The sequence below is a fragment of the Peromyscus maniculatus genome, chromosome 21 (assembly GCF_049852395.1).
Source record: "Peromyscus maniculatus bairdii isolate BWxNUB_F1_BW_parent chromosome 21, HU_Pman_BW_mat_3.1, whole genome shotgun sequence".
NCBI lineage: Eukaryota > Metazoa > Chordata > Mammalia > Rodentia > Cricetidae > Peromyscus > Peromyscus maniculatus.
The window spans coordinates 19,508,381-19,529,318 of NC_134872.1; the positions used below are offsets into that span (position 1 = coordinate 19,508,381).

At 44.1% G+C, this 20,938-nt stretch overlaps 1 protein-coding gene across 5 annotated transcripts in view; it reads right to left on the reverse strand.

The window, feature by feature from the left end:
- The window catches only part of Rhobtb1 (Rho related BTB domain containing 1), a 128,606-nt gene that overhangs the window by 81,501 nt on the left and 26,167 nt on the right, over nt 1-20,938 (reverse strand). The window contains exon 1 of one of the 5 annotated variants that reach the window (XM_015987723.3): nt 990-1,093. The exons of the other annotated variants lie outside the window; for them this stretch is intronic. The gene's annotated coding sequence lies outside the window, so the exon portion shown is untranslated. Of the gene's footprint in view, nt 1-989; nt 1,094-20,938 lie in introns of those variants that run through there. 5 annotated transcript variants of the gene reach the window in all.

The window sequence follows — 20,938 nt, forward strand, 5'->3', positions numbered from 1 at the left end:
TATTTTCAGATTGAATATTTTCACTGCACATACTGCCCTGTAGGTCCATCCAGGGTGTTGTCTGCATCCACAGTTCTTTTCATTGCTGACTAAGGGTCTATTATATGGACATAACAGGGTGTGTTCCTTCACCCATGAAATGACATTCAAGTTCTTTCAATATTTTGCATCAATTAAAAAACACTTCCATAAACATTTGTACACAGGTTTTTGTGTGGCTGTTTTTTTTCCCTTTGAGATGAATGCTTAAGAATGCCAAATCTTGAATCAAACGTTAAATAAGCTGTCAGACTTTATTTCCAGAATGACTGTATGTCTTACATTCCCACCACTAGTATTTGGTATCATCACTTTGTTTGTTTGTTTGTTTGTTTACAAAATTACTGCTCAATAGCGGTGAGAAGAACTCATCATGGTTTCAATTTGCATTTTCCTAACACCACTAACACTGTCAAACATCCCTACCTGGGCTAATTGACCACACTTACCTCCTTCTTGTTGAGAGAGATGTTCATGTCTTAGGTTATTTTATAGGTGAGTTGTATTTCTTTTGTTGAATATTCTTAATTTTTGTTTTTTAAATACTTATTTTTATGTTTAAGTATGTGTACTTATGTGTGTCTGCCTAGGCGTATGCGCACATGAGTGCAGGTGCTTGCAAAAGCCAGAAGAGGGAGTCAGATCCCTTGAGCCGGAGTTTGAAGGTGGTTGAGAGCCGCCCAACAGTGGGGTTTGGGATCTGAACTCTAGTCCTCTGCAAGAGGTGCAAGGCTCACAGCTGCTGAGCCAATCCTCCTGCTCTTTATTGTTGAATTAAATAAAAAAAACATTCTGGGGTCATAATTTTCAAATTGCAAACTAAATATGCACAGCTCCACCGCCCCCACGCACCAAGGAAAACTCTATCATCAACTCAATTACAAGTGCTCAGGGCTCCTATTGCCCAGATCTTTTTTTCAGTATATCCGTGGGTTTGTGGGATTACTTACATGAAATTCCCATGGAGAGGGTTTTTCTCAGTCATGTGGTGTTAAGTCCTCATTTTAGCGGTCTATAACCGACAGCCCGAGGAGCCAACGCCCCTCCCTCTTGCGCAGGCGCAAATGTCTCCTTTAGTGGGCGGCTTGGACCACTGGGGCGTGCAAGCTTCCACTGTCCACCCATCGGCCTGGGATGCCAGACCTGATGCCCAGCTGGCGGTATGGAAGTCTGCCTGGGCAATGAGTGGCAGGTGCCAGGGAGTCGTTTCAGATAAGCGCTTACAGGGAAGTGAAGATGCAAGGAGAAAATACACTGGCCAATGGGCCGACTTTTAAAGAACAGCTGCATTTGGTCAAAAGGTTTTTTTGTTTTGTTTTGTTTTGTTTTTTAATTTTTTTGAAAAACAGCTGTTGGGGGAGATTGCTGGTTTGACAGAGCTGCTGTTGCAGTGGCCAAGAACACTGTGGCACCTTAAGAGACGAAGCGGCTGGTGGCACGTGGGCAGGCTGCCTCCACCGACTGATGCCTCTAAAGAATTGTTCCCAGCTCTAGAGCAGGGTAAGGCAGGGTGCTGGATTTAAGAAGCCTTTCCAAGCAGCTTTGTCTAAACCACCCTGGATGCCCGGCTTTCAGAAGCCATAGGGTTGATCTGAACGGCTCCATCCTCAGGCCCGTCTCTGGTTAGTGACACGGAGGGCAGAGATGTGAGTCTGCGCATTTCCATAATGCTGTTGATGGCCCCAAGAGGAAACGACCTCTCTGGACCCCATTTCTGCAGATACCCTTTTATCCAGTATCCAAATGTTGGAACAACATGCCTACAAGTTGCACTAGCCAGAGCAGCTAGGACAGAGCAGCTAGGACATTTCCCAGCTTCCTCTCTTGGGGCCATGTCCCCAACTTTTGCGCGGTTGATATATCTGCCACATGAAACCATCTTTTCTGTCTCCAGCACCACAGAAAGGTTTTGTATGAAGCTACATTCGCTTGAGTGAGAATAAAAGCCCTTGGTCCTGAGTGACCCAGCTATGTGGGGATGCCCTGCTGTAAAATTAATTTGCTGCAAGTGTTTTCCAAGTCATCCCTGCAACCATAGAGGTCCCCAACTCTTCCTGCTTTCTGCTGTGAGGACACCAGAGCTCTGCTGGTGTGTGGGAGACAACATCACTTACCCTGTTTTCCTAAAAATTGCAGGTAGATGGCATCACCAACTCTCATAAAGCTGTGTATATTTTGTTCTATCCTAGGGTGGTTGGGTGGACAAACTCATATTTTAAAGGGTAATTGTAAGAAAAAGATAACAGGCTAAGCTGACCGTGGGATTTGGGTGGTTACTCTCTTAAAGGTCAATGTATTAAAGATTCTGTACTTTATATATTTTTTTTAGGCCAAAATTCATAGCACAATTTCTATTTTTCTAGCTAGCAGTGAGTGAAACTAGACAAGATTGAGTCCGCACAACATATTATGGTATGCATGGAGGGTCGCACAATATTCTTTCTCTATGCGTTGTTTTTTGGGTTTCCTGTTGGTGTTGGATGAGTTTGTTAAACATGTGATTTTGCAAGCCTGAAGTCCTAACTACATCCTTCTTCTAGTCAAAAGTCTCTCTGGCCAAGCTAGCCCTCACTGACTTAGCTCGGCATGGCCAGGAGGCAGGAGCCAGCTGCCCTTTGCTCCAGTGTGGAAGTAGAGACCGGAAAAGATCTGAGTCCAGTGTGTGTTGTCAGCTTTTTAAAGTTAACAATATGGTTCTGTCTTGGAAAAAAATGTTCTGTGTCTGTAAAGGGCATTTATTTCAGGGACAAACTGACAAGCACACTCACTGTCAATATTACAAAATATGTTCAAGCTATTCTTCAGTTTTAATTGATCAAAAATAAATAACATTCATGTGCATGGCATGTTTAAAGCTATCTTACCTGACTGTTTTACATAATAATTGGTTATTTTCACCAAACAAGGATCAACTCCAGCCCCACCACCACTGCCACCACTGCCACCACCACCAAAAACAACCAAAATACAAAAAAACAAAACAAAAACAAACAAACAAAAAAACAAAACCCTAAACATACATTAAAGGGAACAGAAATAAGAGAGAAAAAAAAAGAAAAAGAAAACAGCTGCATTTTGGCCATCCATTAAGTAGTCATGTGATTTTATTTAGTGTGTGTACACATTTGGTGGTCCGAAAGCCACAGGAAGGCAGGAGTGATTCCTTACTGAACCGTTGCTAATGGTAAATGGGAGAATGTTGATATAGAAAGTAAAGGGTGCACAGATCACACCTAGAAATATGAAAATGGGCCCAGGAAGCCATTGAAAAGTACCGTGTGTGGGGCTCAGTGGTTTAAAGCACACAACTGCTCACGCAGAGAACCTTGAATCCAGTTCCCAGCACACACATCAATTGGCTCACAACTGCCTGTAACTCCAGCTCCGGGAGTCTTGCTGTTACTGATGTCCAGCTGCTGTGTGTTTCTCCACCCATAGAAATGAACTGTTTTCCATGCAGAAACCAGAAAAATAAGTACACTGTATATACATGCGCACAAAACTTTAGGAAAACAATTCCACCCACAGACTGTATTCATATTACATTCGCTTGCTCACTCAGTATGTTTAATGTATTTGATCTTCAGAACAACATTGAAATATACTATCTCCAACACAAGAGACTGAGAAGTGAGGTTTTCCAGAGGCTGAGTGACTTGTTCCTGTGAGAGGGGAACCACACTGACTAACCCAAAAATCCCATGCCTGCTCTTAGCCCATGTGCAAGCAAATACTTTTAAGTACAAATATTTTTAAGCACACTGAGTTCTAAATAGATTTCCCTTAAAAAAGGGAGTACACAAAGAAATATCAGTGCCCTTGAAGGACACCTAACATGTCCAGAGAAAGACTAAGCCACAAGGCTTGTCTTCAATTGGTGCAATGCCTTTCAAACGTGCTCCTAACACAAGTGTGCAGATGCCCGACTTCCTCCCGGGGACTTGTGAAGATCAGTTTGGACAGACAACACCAGGGTTCTCCTTAGCTCTGAGAAGATTTATGTTGAATATTTCACAGGCAGTTTATCACTTGGTGAGTTCCCCTTCGTGGGCAAGCCGTTAACTGCATCTCTGTGAGTGACATAATCGGTTAAGCACGTCAGGATCAACTTTGTTTTTCTTCTCTTGTACATATAAGCCAAGGAGGCCAGGGGCCAGGACACTTCTGTTACAGGATCGGTCTTAAGGAATCTAGGGTTTGGAGGAGAGGCATGGAAGTTTCCTTTCAGTTTTCATCTTTGCCCAGAGTAATTCAGACAGCACCATGGGCAGAAAAGCCAATGGTTTCCTTCCTTCCTTCCTTCCTTCCTTCCTTCCTTCCTTCCTTCCTTCCTTCCTTCCTTCCTTCCTTCCTTCCTTCCTTCCTATCTATCTATCTATCTATCTATCTATCTATCTATCTATCTATCTATCTATCTATCTATCTATCTATCCATCCATCCATCTTTCAGTCTCTCTCTCTCTCTCTCTCTCTCTCTCTCTCTCTCTCTCTCTCTCTCTCTCTCTCTCTCTCTCTGTATCTTAGCGTCTCTGTGCCCTTGTGTATACATACATGCACTTGTGTGTGTGGAGGTGGGTACACATGCCTATGGAGGCCAGAGATCATGACCAGGAATATTCTTCAGAAGCCATCTACGTTGTTTTGCAGAGTCAAGGTCTCTCAGTAAGACCTAGGGCTCATCCACTAGAATGAGGCTAGACTGTTTGGTGAGCCCTAGGGATCTGCCTATTTCTGCTCCCCAGTGCTGGGATGGAGAACACTGGACACCATACTCTGCCTTTGCGTGTTGATTTTGGGTCCTCACACTTGCAAACACTTTACCAACTGAGCTGTCTCCCAAGATGCCATAGTTTTAAACCTAAGTTGAGCATCCCTGATCTGAAAATACAAAATACTGCAAATTCCAACAACTTTTGAGTGCTGACATGATATCACTGTGGATATTTTCATATTAGAAGACTGTTTTGTGCACAAAATCAATGAAAATATATAATAACTTACAGTTATATGTATAAGGGTTATGAAATACAAATGCATTTCCTGTTTAGACTTGTTTCAATACCCAAGATAGCTCATTATGTCAGTATAATAAATTCCACACTCCAACAAAATCCAAAATCTGAAAAGTTTCTGATCCCAAGCATTTTAAATGTCATGATAAACATTTTTTTTGCAGGATTCCTTAGTTATAATTTTCTCTAATCATATATACAGGCCACGTATTTAACAAAGCTGAGGCTGTAAAGGAGGGGTGTCCATTTGTCCTGCTGTAATCACTACCAACATACGTTACCCATGAAGGGTCACTCTGAGATCTAAAAACACATTTCACAAAGATTGACATGTCATTAGCATGCCTGATTTTATAGCTGTACTACCAGCTAACATTTAGTAAGCACCTACTACGTGTTAGGTGTGGGGCCCAAGACTTTGACAGTCATGAACTCCTCATAGTGACTTTATGGGAAGGTGGCATTAAAATTCCTATTTTATAGATGAGCAAGCCTAGATTCAGAAAGGCAAAGCCACTTGCCAGAAGTCTACAGGGCATCATAGTTTGCATCTGAAGCCAGAAAGAGTCCAAGGGCTCTGGTATTTACAAGGTGAGAACTTGAAGTCCCTCATGGTCTCTGACAACTGGCTAACACCTACTGGTCAGGTGTCCCTGAATGATATTACCTCCCTGCCACCAAGACACAGGAGCTACTTTGCAATCGCGTTCATTCCTTGCTATCACCTGAAGAGATGAAGTCATCACTCCACTTCCTAGGAGGCAAGAGGAGATGGCGGTGTTTCACCTAATGCCGGTGATAACAGATTGATACAAAGGGAAAGCCGTACAGCCATAACAGCCTGCTTCACCAGATGGAGTGGCTATGAAGTACAATTTATCTACAGTGGGCAACATGGGTGAGGTAGGGAGCTGGGCTCCCAGAGATTATGCCAGTTATTCTTAATTATTCAAATAAAGACTATCTCTCAAAGTTTAAATATCCATATCTACCTGGTGGGAGAGCCAGCTATACAAATGTGTGCAGACCATTGGCTTAAAAATGACATTTCTTCCTATTCTGCGCCAATACAGTGTCCTTGTTAAAGACACCGCGTCTTGTATTTTTCCTCTGGGTTTCTTGGCCCTGGAGTAGCTAAAGGTATTTGTATAAGCCAGATACTCACAGGAAACCAAAATCAGTGTTCAACTGACTTTTGATTTTGATTTCAATTCTTGAATCCAAAGACAAGGTGTGGCGGGGCCTGACCACTGGCGTGTGCATGGTTGATGACGCTTAGCTGGACCGTTTGGGGTCCCCATAGGAGAAATCGCTGGGTTGCACTGTGTCCCTTGCCAGGACAGTCGCCCCACCCATCAAACGAAAGTGCTCAGACTGCAGAGAAGAGTTTATGACCGAACAGCATTCCAGAGCATGCCACTTTCCTTCTAAAAGAATTCTCGAAAGATGGAAGAGAGAGTGGTTTCCAAAGCACTTCATACTCGTGGAACACATAAAATATGTGTTCAACGAGGACAGATGTCTTCTGGATACTCATTACTAAACGAAGATGAAAGTTTTGTTCATGACTTCTAAGTGGCTCATGTGGTTTGAGTTTAGGGTCTCCAAATAACACAGAAGACACTCAATTATATTCAAATATTCTATGTAGTATTCAGCACATGTAGTAAAGATTATTCGCTGTTTATATCAGTGGTGGTCTTTTTTACTTGTGAATCTGGCAATTTTTGAATGGAAAGGGGGTGGGTAGAGAGAGAAGAACAAATGGATAGAAGGAAAGCAGATAAAATTCTCCTTTTGAATTATCCAGATGATTTAGTGGTGAACAGTAGGTAAGATAGCCTAGTCAAGTAGCAATTCCCAAAGTTTGATAGACTTGCTGAGCGAGAGAGACAGTCAGCTCCAGCAGGCACTAACCCTTTAGCTTCTGAGCGCCCAGCCAGCTCAGGAGACACTTCTTATTTGATCGTTTTCTTAAAGTTGTATTTCTCACGGCAGGACTTCTTTGGGGGGGGCATTTACATATGAAAGTACAAATTATGCATTTATCCTAGGTGTTGAGCTGCCCATCCATAGCCACAGGGCGATCTCCATGGTTGACATGTCGACCGCTGATCTATAATGTTCAGCTGAGCATACTGTGAACATCAGAGTAACTAACGTAAATAACACTGCCCAGCCTGGACCAACCATGCGACCCATGTAGCAAGCATGGCTCCTTGGGATCGGAAAGACTTACGGGTCACTGTGGTCAATTATTCAAGGAGCAGCCGTCCTAGGTTACTCCATACCGCAGATAATTGCCAGCTCTCCTTACATAGCACAAATCCTTCTACATGTGGCTGCCTGTCTGTGGAGGCCGGAGGGTGACGTTAGGTATCTTCCTCTGTTATTCTCGGTCTACCTTATTTTCTGAGACAGGTCTCCCACGGAGCCCGGAACTCATTGGCGAGGTTACACTGGCTGGCCAGCAATTCCCAAGGCCCTTCTGTCTTCACCCTCCCCCAGCACTGGCCTGCTGCAGCGCACAGCTTTTACGTGATGCTTTTACATGATATCTTCATGCTTGCATGTCAAGAACATTATCTACGGAGACATCTCCCCAGCCCCCTTCTGCAAGGTTAGTTTTGAAAATTGTACTCAAATTCAGGAGGATTACATATACATCTTAAATACAATGAACACACACACACATTATATAATATGATACCTGGGGTCAATAACTCAAGATTAAGACTCCACTCACTCTTGATAAAATCTGACCAGGTTATCACAAGCACAAACTCACAAATCCGAAACAAAGTGGTAGCAAACAGAACGCACAATCTATATAAGAGTAGACCCAGAGCAAGGGGTTGCTGAACAATACGAGGCTGAGTTGGCATCCAAATAACAGTAATGTGGGCTCCACAGTGGGGAGAAGCGCTTGCTATACAACCTGATGGTGTAAATTCAATTCTTGGAACTCAGTGGGAGGAAAACAGGAGTCCTGAAGGTGTCACAGACACATACATCTCAATTCTTTCTCTCTCCTTCTCTCCTTCCCTCCCTCTCACATCTCTCTATCCCTCCATCTCTCTCTTACACACACACACACACACACACACACACACACACACACACACACACACACACACTTAGTAATAATAAATACAACTTAAAAACCCAATAGTGTGGGTGCTTACTTCAGTAGAACATACGTATGGTTGGAAGGCTGTGAGATCAGCAGGACTCCTGCTCAAAAACCAATAAGGACCGCCTTAACAGAAGAGAAAACCACGTGACTGTCCCAGTATATCTCCACCAGCAGCTGAGGAAACTCTTCACCCACCTTTGATTCACATGCTGGTTTAAAGCAGAGGGAAGGCATACCAGACCTATGCTCTTCAGAGTGGAAGGCCCCCTACCACACAGGCACGGCTCTTGCTTTCAGAATGGGCACTTACAATATGGGGTGCTCCTTTCTGTGAGTCAGGATCTCACATACCCAAGACAAAACTTGAGCTCTCTGTGTAGCCAAAGATGGCCTTGAACTTCTGATTCTCCTGCATCCAGCCCCTGAGTGCAGTATAGTATAGTATTTGCTGGGGCGGGGGGATCTTTTTCAAGAGATGTGGGAGAAGGCAAAGTCCACAGATCTATAACTACCCCCCAGAAGAACAATGCCAGATGGTGGTTGCCATGTAAGCAATGTTCACTCCAGGTCACTTCAAAAGCTCTGCCAGTGAGCAGGGACTCAGACAGTGAGATGATGGAAATGTGACTGCTGAATACTTTACATGTAGCCGGACAAAGGGATGATATTGCTGATAATGTCTCTCAGCCTGGCTTCTAAATGCTGAAACAAAATGGAAACAAATAAAAGGCTGACGAGCCCAGGCCTAACAGCACTCAGCAGGGGGAATGTGTCACACTTGAGTGTTGATATTGTCCCTACCACTTTTCAGTTAAGCAGGCAGAGAATGTCTACCTGCCTGGGCTTATTTTGATACCTGTCAAATAAATGAATAAAAACAGCTATTGCTGTATTTTTAAAATATATGTATCCATCATCCATTCATCCATCAGCCATCACCCACCATCCATCCATCCATCCATCCATCCATCCATCCATCCATCCTTCTATCTGTCCATTCATTATCCATTGATCCATCCATTCATTCTTTCATCTATCCATCTATCCTTTTATCTGTCCATTTATTATCCAATGATCCATCCATCCATTCATCCATCATCCAGCTATCCTTCTATCCACCTATCCATCTATCAGTCTATCCATCTATCCATTATCCATCCATCCTTCTATCTGTCCACTTATTATCTATCTGTCCATCCACCCATCCATCCATCCATCCATCCATCCATCCATCCATCCATCCATTATTCATCCACTGGTTTTATAAATTGGTAACAACTTTACCATGCTATAATCTCCCTCTTCCTTCAACTCTGTATCCAGTGCTGGCCTCAAGGTCTTTATGTAACTGAGGATGGCCTTGAACTCTGATCCTCCTACCTCCAGTAGGATTAGGATTAAATCAGTACTAGAATCCAGTCTTGTCTCTATTCCTCTTCCATCAATATGCTGTGCCTTGGTTTCCACAGTTGTGTCATGGAAAGAAACTTCTGAGTGTTTCTTGGAAGATTAAACAAGCTTCTACACGTAAAATATTCAACATGTTTCCTGCACATATTGGACACTCATTATAGGTAGATGTGTTAATATTCTCAAAAATTAGCTATTAGGCTCCAAAATGCTGCGATGATAAACAGAGACTAGAAAAACCAATTTGTTCTGACGGGGTGATTGGTAGGTGTAGAAAGGTGTGAAAAGTTTTGAAATTCCTCATCTCACAGAACCCTCACAGGTGGCACTGTGAGAAGCCTGCTAATTTTAGCAGGAAGAAAATCAGAAGGGCAGACATCCTTGTGAGTTCTAATCTTGGTAATATACCCATGATTTCATTACCACATGTAAAGGGATATGATGGTGTTTAAGTGTCAGAAGTAGCAAATAAGAAATCGAATTAAATGATGCTTCCGTAGACTTTCTGTGGAAGGCAATTGATGTAGCAACTAGAAACCCCTATTGATCGTGCTGGGAATTCAATCAAATGGTGTGTTTACATGAGTCACACCACAAGAGTCTGATGCCTGTAATCAGATGTGGTTTTTGCCAGTTGTAAATCAGCTTCTCATGGGGACAAAACTGAAGGACTGGGTTTCTTCTCAAAGGTTGTGTTCACAGCCACCACTTGAGAGTTCGGACTATATAGTTGGACTGAGTATTGTAATAGCAATGACCAGAGAAGCCAGGTGGAATGGCACATGTCTTTAATCCCAGGGAGGCAGAGGCAAGCAGATCTTTGTGAGTTCAAGGCCAGCCTGCTCTACATAGTGAGTTCTAGGACATCCAGGGCTATACTACAGAGAGATGTTATCTCAAAAAAACAACAGAAAGAAACAAACAAAGAAACAAAATGCTCAGAGCAGGGTTTGAATTATAATTCCTCTTGGATCACAGTCTCACGGTGTATTCCAAATTTTCTTATTTCTATGAAACTGCATTTCAAGTCATAATTTGTGTTATAGTTGACTGGTGTGTTCTGTAGCCATTTGCCTGGCACTCCCCTTTGGTGCCAGTGAGTGGCATCCCTTGGCTGCTGCTCCACGGGTTTCTGCCTCTAATATCTATTGTCCCACCAGAAGTTTCTCTACCACCATTCTGGCCAGGAAGGATGGTGGTCTCTGGCAAACTCATCCTGTAAATAGTGCTTCCTTAACTCCACAATGACTTGGGCTTGGGAAGTGGGTAGGGTCACCACCACCCACTGTCAGGTCTCCAGAACCACCTGTACTGTACCCAACCTTTCTTTGTTCCCTAAACTCCAATCCACTAAAAAAAAAAAAAAAAAAAAAAAAAAAACCAGTTATGAAGCTGTTATTTTCCAAGGGGCCTAGGACTTCTGGAGTGACTGCAGTTGGTTCAGTAGAAATACGATGCAGAGTTTATGTAAATGAGTTTCAGAACAGAGAGGTTTCACTTTTCAGTAGAAACAGGTGAGAAACTTTGCATTCAATGGAATGGCATACTGAGACAGCAGCCGTCACAGAAATGCCCACTGGGGCTTCAAAAGAGGCCAGTCAGAGGAGGAAAGCCCAGAGAAGAACGGTGGTATTAGAAAGAAGGGGTTCTCTGTGGCTCTGGACTCATCTGCATGGAAGGGGGCTCCACCATTAGGAGCTGTATAACTTTGGATTGCTTATGAAGCCTCTCTGAGGCTCCACTCTCTCCTCTACAAAAGTCATTCTCTACTAACTATGCATTGGCTACAGTGCCCGGCACACGACAATGGCACCATTGTGAATATTTTACACTACCATATAAACTACGCAACAGGCTGCTTCGAGTAATAAAGTTAACACAATGGTGTAGTCAACAGATCTCATCCAGACCTGGGTCCAGAGTGAGAAAGTTTGCCTGGGAAGCCACTCAGTAGCTTGCAGGTTCTGTGGTCCTTGGACACTTGCCCGAGCTCTTGAATTCTGAAAGACAGACATCACGACACCCACCTGATTCAAATACATTGTATGAGGTGAGAATACTTTCATACACTATGGGCTCTAAGCAGGATGGGCCACTATTCTATTAATATCTTCTTGCAACATTATTAAATGCAATGAACACAAACAATGCTTTTAAAGGACCTGCCCTCGCTCCTTTTTTGGTTGACCTGTTGTGCAGGTGATTAAAATGAGACATGGGGAAGAAAATTAATCTGGAGTCAGATTACGAAGTTGCCATGAGGACAGTGTCTTAGGGTGCTTTGTTGGGACCAAATTTACAGGGGTCTGCTTATCGGGTGACGTCCAATCTGACCCTCCCTAACTGAAAAAGAGACAGTGTCCTAGAGCAGATCATGGACTGGAATAGGCACAGTGATGATATTGTGGCTGAGGAGAGAGGAGTGACTGGCGTCACGGCAGCCACTTGGTGTCACAAGTATAAAACATGGCCAGCTTACTGGGTAAAGGCCACATCAGCTTGTCTGCGTCAACTAGAGTATTTTCTCTCCACGAGAGATTTCTCTGTCTCTCTGTGTCTGTGTCTGTGTGTCTGTCTGTCTGTCTGTCTGTCTCTCTCTCTCTCTCTCTCTCTGTGTGTGTGTGTGTGTGTGTGTGTGTGTGTGTGTGTGTGGTGTCCCACATGCATGGGGATATCTGTGAAGGCCAGAAGAGGACATCAGACTCCCTGGAGCTGGAGTTATAGGTGGACATGAGTTGCCTTAGCATAGTCTTGATACAAAAACACTTTTCTTCATATTTCAGATGGAATATCCACACTTCAGGAAGAATCAAATTATACAGTATTTTTTTACCCATAAAAAATAAATGTGATATGGGCTGGAGAGATGGCTCAGCAGTTAAGAGCACCGACTGTACTTGCTGAGGACCTGAGCTCAGTTCTCAGCACCCACACCAACCAGCTCATAATCATCTTTGTCTCCAGCTTCAGGGGAATGCAAGTCCCTCTTCTGGCCTTCGAGGACACCCACAGATATAGGCACATGCACACTTGTGCAAACACACATGCACACACACACACACACACAAATAAATAGTAAAATACATCTTAAATGGTCTTGGCCTTTTTCTGGTATAATTTTCTGTTCTTATTGAGAGAAGTTTTCATCTCAGAAGTATTTAAAGGCTTCTCTGGTGAAGTCTTTAGACAATGCATCACTATCCTGACTGTAACTGCTGGGCTAGTCAATTTGGAGTAAGTATAATTTCTTTTTTAAATGCTATGGTTGCTGGGAGGGATGATTCACACCTCTGGCTCCAGCTCTTGGGTGTCCGGGATAAGGGGACTGCCATGAGCTCCAGTCTGGGGTCCATAGGGAGCTCTGGACCACTCTGGGCTATAGACTAAGACCTTGTGTCAGAACAAAACAAAACAAAACAAAACCAACAACACAAACAAAGTAAACCAACCACAGGCCCTGGTTCCACTTGTCAGTTTGAGCCCCTTCCCAAATCAGACTTGTCCTAAGTATCAAACTGTCAACCTTGTGATTCTGTTGGACTCCTCAGAGTCAATGCCACTTAAAACAGCCACCGGTTCCAAGGGACTAGGGGCTGTCGTTCCCAACCTAGCGCTAGACCGCCACAGACACTGCCCAACCAGCTTGTTACAACTGTGTCATTTCCTAGCACATGTATGAAGTTCTGACTGCCACAGTTCTGGATGGCAGCTAGGAAAACGGCGGCTGCTCTGAAGTAGTTTCCCACACATGTACTATCTAGCCATACACGTCCTATCCAGTGAGTGACAAGCTGCACAGGACAAGCCATCGTGTGGGGACAGGACACACCACTGGATTTGAGGAAAGGCTATGGCAGGAAGGAGCCACTCACTGCTGTGTGGGGAGACCGTTTTCCTTGCCCTGCATTCCGTATAGAACCCCACCTGGCTCACCCCATAGGGACCAAGTCACAATTCTGACACCGCGCATCCCTTCCTTGAGTTCTTGAGTTGTGAATTCCACAACATGAAAGAGAAGAAAGGAAACAACCCGGACACAGTAGCAGAGATCCCGGGAGATAAATTCACAGGGATTATGGGAAGCTCTGGGGGTAACCTTGGCTGTCTTTTCAAAGTTGCACCCTTCGCGCGCGCGCGCGCACACACACACACACACACACACACACACACACACACACACACACACAAGTCTTTGGGCACAATGAAATATTTAAAGATAAAGAGCAACATTAACTAAGGAAGTCCTCAACATTCAGAAAGCGCACACTCGGGTTCTCCTTCCTTCGTCTGTCTGGGATGCCTGCAGTGCTGGCTGGCTACCACCTCCTCAGCACCAAGCCCCGTGTCCCTACCACGACAGGAAGAGTATTCCAGAGCTGTGCTGCTCCCGGAGAAATCCAAGCGTATGAAAGGAGCGCTTCTAAAACGAACATTGCTACTACAGTCTGTAAATTGGTCATCCTTCCTGGGCCAAACCATTCCGCTTCCGTTTCTAAATTGTGAGCCACCTAAAGTACTTTGCAATCCCTCCCGTACCAAATGTGCCAGCCAACCAACTCTTAGGCACTTGGTAACTGCAGGGTGAGAGTATGAAGGAATGGCTGCTTGGTAAGACCTGGGGGTTGTTTCGATTTCCCCACAAAGGGCAGGGACTTTGACACATCCTGTCACCCTCCTCAGCCATCTCACACCTCTGTTCTCCACATGCACAAAACCCACAGGAACAGGATCGCTTAGAGCAGTGGTCCTCAACCCTCTAATGCCGGGACACTTTCGTACAGTTCCTCATGTTGTGGTGACCCCCAACCACAGAATTATTTCTGTTGCTCCTTCGTGACTGTAGTTTTGCTACTGTTATGAATTGTAATGTAAATGCCTGCGTTTTCTGATGGTCTTAGGCGACCCCTGTGAAAGGGTTAAGAACCATTGACCTAGGCTATGTGTGTACAGTTCCTATACAGAAAAACAAAACAAAACAAAACAAAACATAACTCCCTCCAAACTTTGTAAAAATGTACTCACTACATTGTTTTCTAATATTTAATGGCTCCCCTAGATAGACACTAATAGAAATAAACACATCACTGACAACTTGATTGGAGGAAGCAGATTGGCGCCAAAGATTTTGGTCCTGGCCTGTGTTCTGGGCCACTGCTGCCCTCTAGGGGACATGTGAGAAATGAGTCAAGTTTCTGGAAAATTGTCTCATCTGTTCAGCTTTTATGAAGGAAGACAATTAAAAACTAATCAAAATTGGTTCGTGGGTATCTATCCGAACAACACAGAGTAAAATCCCTCGGGCCACATGCTTTCCCAGGGCCATCTAACTGACACTCACTCTTTCAGATACGTTCTTTGTCTTGCCAAGCCTGATTCTTCAAGGCTGTTATTCCTTGTCCTGCTAGGGAACAGCTGTGGACGATGACTAATGTGTTAGTCATTGTTTATACTTTCAGCTCTTAGCTTCCAGGGCCCCAGAAACCAGAAACTCCAGCTCCTTCCCTCTTTATGAAGTCAGTTCGTTCAGAGGAAAATATGCAAACATTTCCCCACTTGCCAAATTGATACTTATTTCTGGGCAAGAAGCTTTACTAATTTCACGCATAGGGAAAACATCAACTCGTGATTTTTTTTTTCTTTTTACACAGCGATGCAATTTCAACCTTCTTTGTAAAACACTTGGAAAACTAGGGATACTCTCTGCTCCTTCCCCTAACTTTATATTATCTATATCTATATTTATTACAGGTCTATATCCATAGCTCTCTCTATATTTATGTGTATGAGTGTTTTGTCTATTTGTATGTCTGTACTTCTTCCAGGCCTGATGCCCTCAGAGAACAGAAGAGGGCATTGGATCCCTTGGAACTGGAGTCACAGATGTTGTGGCCTACCATGTGGGTGCTGGAAACAGAACCTAGGTCTTCTGGAAGAGCAACAGATGCTCTTAATGGATAAGCTGTCTCTCCAGCCCCTCCCCCCCTAAATCTTAGTGGAGAGTTTAAATGCCTTACAAACGAAACTTCCGTGTTTGGGGGATAATTTCACAACTTCAGAAAAAGCAAGCTACTTCCAGGACATCTAATTGCCCATCCATTTAGCATTTCTTGAGCTTGTTCTTGCTCAACAGGCATTATGTTAAGGGTGCCAGGCATGTAGGGAAATCTGAGCATACAGGAGAAAGAAGGTGCCATTTTGGAAGTTTGGATCTTTGGTCTTTAAGTTGATGTGAAAGTGATAAATATATTTAACAGAAGCCACAGGGTTTTTTTTGTTTTGTTTTGTTTGTTTTGGTTTTTTAATCTTGGTGTTCTTCTGGGCTAGCGACATTCAGCATGGCATTCTTTTACAATGGTGGACATCGACAGGGAGGAGCCCAATTGCCTGAGGTCATGGAGGTCAAGCACCATGCTGTACAGTACTGAGTTGGGAAGCTGTGAGATTCGTGTGTGTGTGTGTGTGTGTGTGTGTGTGTGTGTGTGTGTGTGTGTGCCTGCCCATGGAAGACAGGGTTCAACATCTAGTATCTTCCACCACTGGTCTCCATCTCATGCTTTGAGACAGGGTCTCTCACTGAATATGGAGTTCACTGATTGAGCTCGGCTGCCTGGCCACGAAGCCCCCGAGTTCTACCGGTCCCTAGCTCCCCAGTTCCGGGGTTACCAACACTGCTGTTACAACCTGGATTTTATGGAGGCATCGGGGATTGAACTCAGGTCCCCACACTAGCGCAGCAAGCCTTTTACTGACTGAGCCATCTCCCCAGCCTTGAATGCCTTTTGACCTATGATATTTTCTACTTAAGCCAAGGGCATCACATTTTACTCTTGCACAACATTTAAGGGGGATCAGTAAGTACTGTTGAAACAATTTGTTTTATGTATGTTATCTACCAGACTTCAAGTATCTCGAGAATAGGAAATATAATTGCTCCTTTTTTTTTTCTTTTCCTTCCGGAGCTGAGCACCAAACCCAGGGCCTTGTGCTTGCTTAACTAAGCAAGCGCTGTACCACTGAGCTAAATCCCCAACCCCAATTGCTCCTTTTTGTGCTGCTAGGATCCAGAATGGTCTATTTTTCTTTACCTATTCATAGTCCTTTAGGTGGAAACGATTATCTCAGGTTTATAGATAAACAGCATGGCTGTCTTAGTTGGGGTTACTACTGCTGTGATAAAATCCCTGGGGAGGAAAGGGTCTATTCGGCTCACACTTCCCTATCACTGTTCATCATCAGAGGAAGTCAGGACAGGAACTCAAGCAGGGCAGGAACCTGGAGGCAGGAGCTGAGCAGAGGCCATGGAGGGGTGCTGCTTACTGGCTTGCTCCCCCAAGTTCAGTCTGCTTTCTTATAGAGCTCAGGACCATCAGCCCAGGGATGGCCCTACTCACAATGGGCTGGGCCCTCCCCCATCAGTCACTAATGAAGAAAATGCCTTACAGGGCTGCTTACAGCCAGATCATATGGAGGCATTTTTTTCAATTGAGGTACCCTCCTCTCATGTGACTCTAGCTTGTGTCAAGTTGCAAAAAAAACCAGCCAGCACACTGACCCCTGTGAACTTGACATACAAACACATCATTTTTCAGTTAGGACTTTCTCATTTATCTCCAAGATAGCATGTTAATATTGGTATCACAATAAAACATTGATAACTTTAAAAAGTCCCACAGTCCTTACAAATTCAAGCACATGAAAACTTTAGTCTGTTTTAAATATCCGATTTCTCTAAAAATCCAAAATTTGTTACATAAGTTCAAGTCTTTCAGCTGTGGGCTCCTGTAAGAATCAAAATGAAATGAAATACCTTCTCACTTCAAGAGGGAAGAGCCAGGGCACAGTCACAATCTGAACATAGCAAAACCAAATTCCAACAGTATGAATAATTCAATGTCCAACTATCTGGGATTCACTCACAGTCTTCTGGGCTCCTCCAAGCGGCTTGGGTCACTTCTCTGGCCTCACTCTCTGTGACACACACAGCTTGTCTTCCAGGCTTCTGCTGGCTCTATTCCAAGGCTGCTGCTACTGTTCTTGGTGGTCATCTCATGGTATTGGCATCTCCAAAATGCTGGAGTCTTCTGCTGCAACTGGGCTGCACTTTCACCATTGGTCTCTCTTCATGGTGTCAAGCCTCAGCTTCTCAGCACGACCCCTTCAATCCTGGGCCTTCAACTGCCCCTGAGGCTGCACCTTCACCAATGGCCTCTCCTGGTGTTTCACAATGCCAAGCCTCGGCTGCTCTACAAGACCCCTTCCTGCCTTCAAAACCAGCACCACCAGAGAGACTCTTACACTACCAAGTTCAGCTGCCAATACGAAGTACAACCTTGGCCACCTTTGGAACACAGCTTGCATGTGCTGACTCTCAGGAAACACTTCCCAGAAGATTTCACCTCAATGACGTGGGCTTCTTCTTAACCACAGCTGATTCTTCAGCTCTAGCTGACCAGCATTGGTTATCCCAGCAAAGCAGAGTTTTCACTTTTGTGGTTCTGGTCTCTTGTTAATCACAGCTGATTCGTCAGCTCCAGCTGACCAGAACCACAGATTCTTCACACAAAAAGCCTGGTAGAGTCTTTGCTTCCCTCTAGAACTTCACAAGCCAGGCCTCCATTGTCTGCACTGCTCTAGCATTCTTATCTTCCAAGCTCCCCAAGAACCGCTCACTGAGCTCTCAACACTCAATGGCTCTTCTAGCCCCAAGTTCCAAAGTCCTGCTACAGTCCTCCCCAAAACAACATGGTCAGGTCTGTCCCAGCAATACTGCACTATCCTGGAACCAACTGGTCTCAGTCAGGGTTTTTATTGTTATGATGAAACACCTTGGCCATAGAAACTTAGGAAAGGGTTTATTCAGCTTATACTTCCACATCACAGTTCATCATCAAAGGAAGTCAGAACAGAAACTCAAACTGTAGGGACCTGGAGGCAGGAGCAGAGGTCATGGAGGAGTGCTGCTTACTGGCTTGCTTCTCATGGTTTTCTCAGCCTGCTTTCTTATAGAGAATCCAGGACCACCAGCCTAGGGATAGCACCACCCACAATGGGCTGGACCTTCCTCATCAATCACTAATTAAGAAAATGTCCTACAGGCTTGCCTACAGCCTGATCTTACGGAGGCATTTTCTTAATTGAGGCTCCCTCTCAGATGATTCTAGGTCATGTCAAGTTGACATAAAACCAGCCAATACACCGGGCGGTGGTGGTGCATGCCTTTAATCCTAACACTCAGGAGACAGAACCAGGTGGATCTCTGTGAGTTCGAGGCCAGCCTGGTCTGCAGAGTGAGTTCCAGGACAGGCACCAAAACTCCACAGAGAAACCCTGTCTCAAAACAAAAACCAAACCAAACCTAAACAAAACCAAACACCCCCCCGCCCATCCCCCCCAAAACACTAGCCAATACAATGACCCAGCATTTTTAAAAAAAAAATGTTTATTTATTTTATGTGTGCAACTATTTTGCCTGCAGGCATTTCTGTGCATCTCATGCATGCTTGGTGATGACAGAGACCAGAAGAGGCATCTGCTCTCCTAGAACTGGGTTATAGATGGTTGATGGCTGTGAGCAACTATGTTGGTGCTGGGAACTGAACCTGGGTCCTCTGGAAGAGCAGCAAGCGCTCTTAATCACTGAGCCATTATTGCTCTACCCCTAGATGACTCAGCATTTTATAAGCAAGAGTGTGCAGACTCTTGTTGAAATTATATTCCTTCCAGTTTACGTACCTAGCATAATGCATGGAACATAATAGGTGGTCTACAAATATGTGCAAAATTATGAACTCTTCTTGGGGGGTGTACTCTTTGCTTTCATTTCAGCGTCTCAACTGCTTGAGACAGTGTTTGGCACAAAATAGGTTTTCTTTTTAAAATAAAAAGTGTGTGTGTGTGTGTGTGTGTGTTTTACCCTGTGTGAGTTTACACACACCACCTGTGTAGAGGAACCAGACATGGGCGTTGGATTCCCCTGGGGTAAGAGTTACAGGCCCTGGTGAGCAGCCTGACATGGTGCTGGGAACCAAACCCCGATTCTCTGCAAGGGCAGCAAATGCCCTTTACTGCTGAGCACCTCTCAGCCTGGACACAATGATTTTCTGATACGATGTTGGGGATGGAACCGAGGGCAGTATGCATGGTGCATCCTGTACCGGTGAGCCCGCCCCCTGCCCCCAGCCCCTCAGTTCTCACAGTATAGTGTTACAGTATAGCAGTGGACGAAGTATCGGGCCAAGCTTTTTGATGAGCAAGCCTCTACCCATTGATTCTGGAACTGATTTTCTGCTGAACTCGGGATTTCTGAGGGCCCCTCGACTTGCCCGTTGGCAATTTCCTCCTCCCCAAACATGAGCAAATAAAAAGAGGAATTGATATTTTAAAAAGAAAATCAAATTCTCACTCCTCAGGTCAGAAGTAGTCAGCCACCCTGAAGAAACAGGAATTTTAAAGAACGCTAAACAGATTTTTTTTTCTTCCCCTTTTGAAGCAGTGATGAGCTATATCTGGGAAAAAAAATCAGGCAACCATGACAAATTTATGAGAACAGATTTTTAAAAGTTCAGAGAACAGACTAGAGGATCCTATGGTGCAGAATGTGAGAGAGAAAATGCCTGGAAAAGATAGAGAAGTTGGCAATAATTCCAAACATCCTTTAAAAAAAATCATCGATCTTTTAGTACTACCTTCTTCTGGTGTTGGCACCATGAGTAATTTTGTTTAAACTTTCTATGTTTGTGTGTCAAGCAATTTAAAATTTACAGCATTTATTTATTTATTTATTTATTTATTTATTTATTTATTTATTTATTTGTTTGTTTGTTTATTGTGTTGCGGGGGCACACATATGCCACTTTGCACACACAGAGGTTAGGGGGGAACTTCCAGAGGCTGGTTTATTTCTTCCGTCATGTGCGTCCTGAGGCTTACACTCAGGTCTTCTTACATCTCGGCAGCAAGAACCTTTGCCGGCTGAGGCATCCTGCCATTCCCATCAAGTGATTGATTTGATTTTTTCAGTTGATCAGGGTAATTCTGATTGTAGTGTAAACACCCAAACAAAGGGGATGGTCAACCAAGTTCTCCTGTGATTTCACACAGGAGTCACTAGTGGAAGACAGTTGAGAGTGTGGTGAAGCAGTCCCCAGCCTGGGCTCCAGATCCTCCGCCCTGCTTTATGCTCCATTTTCACATAATGGCTGGAACATCTGCTTATGGAGAAACTTCTGGGTGTCTACACCATCTAGGTACAAATAGGAACCAATCCCTGGTTCTAAGTGATGCTGGAGTGGTAATTATGAAGTGAACAATAATGGCGCTTTTTAGAAAAAAAAATCAAGCA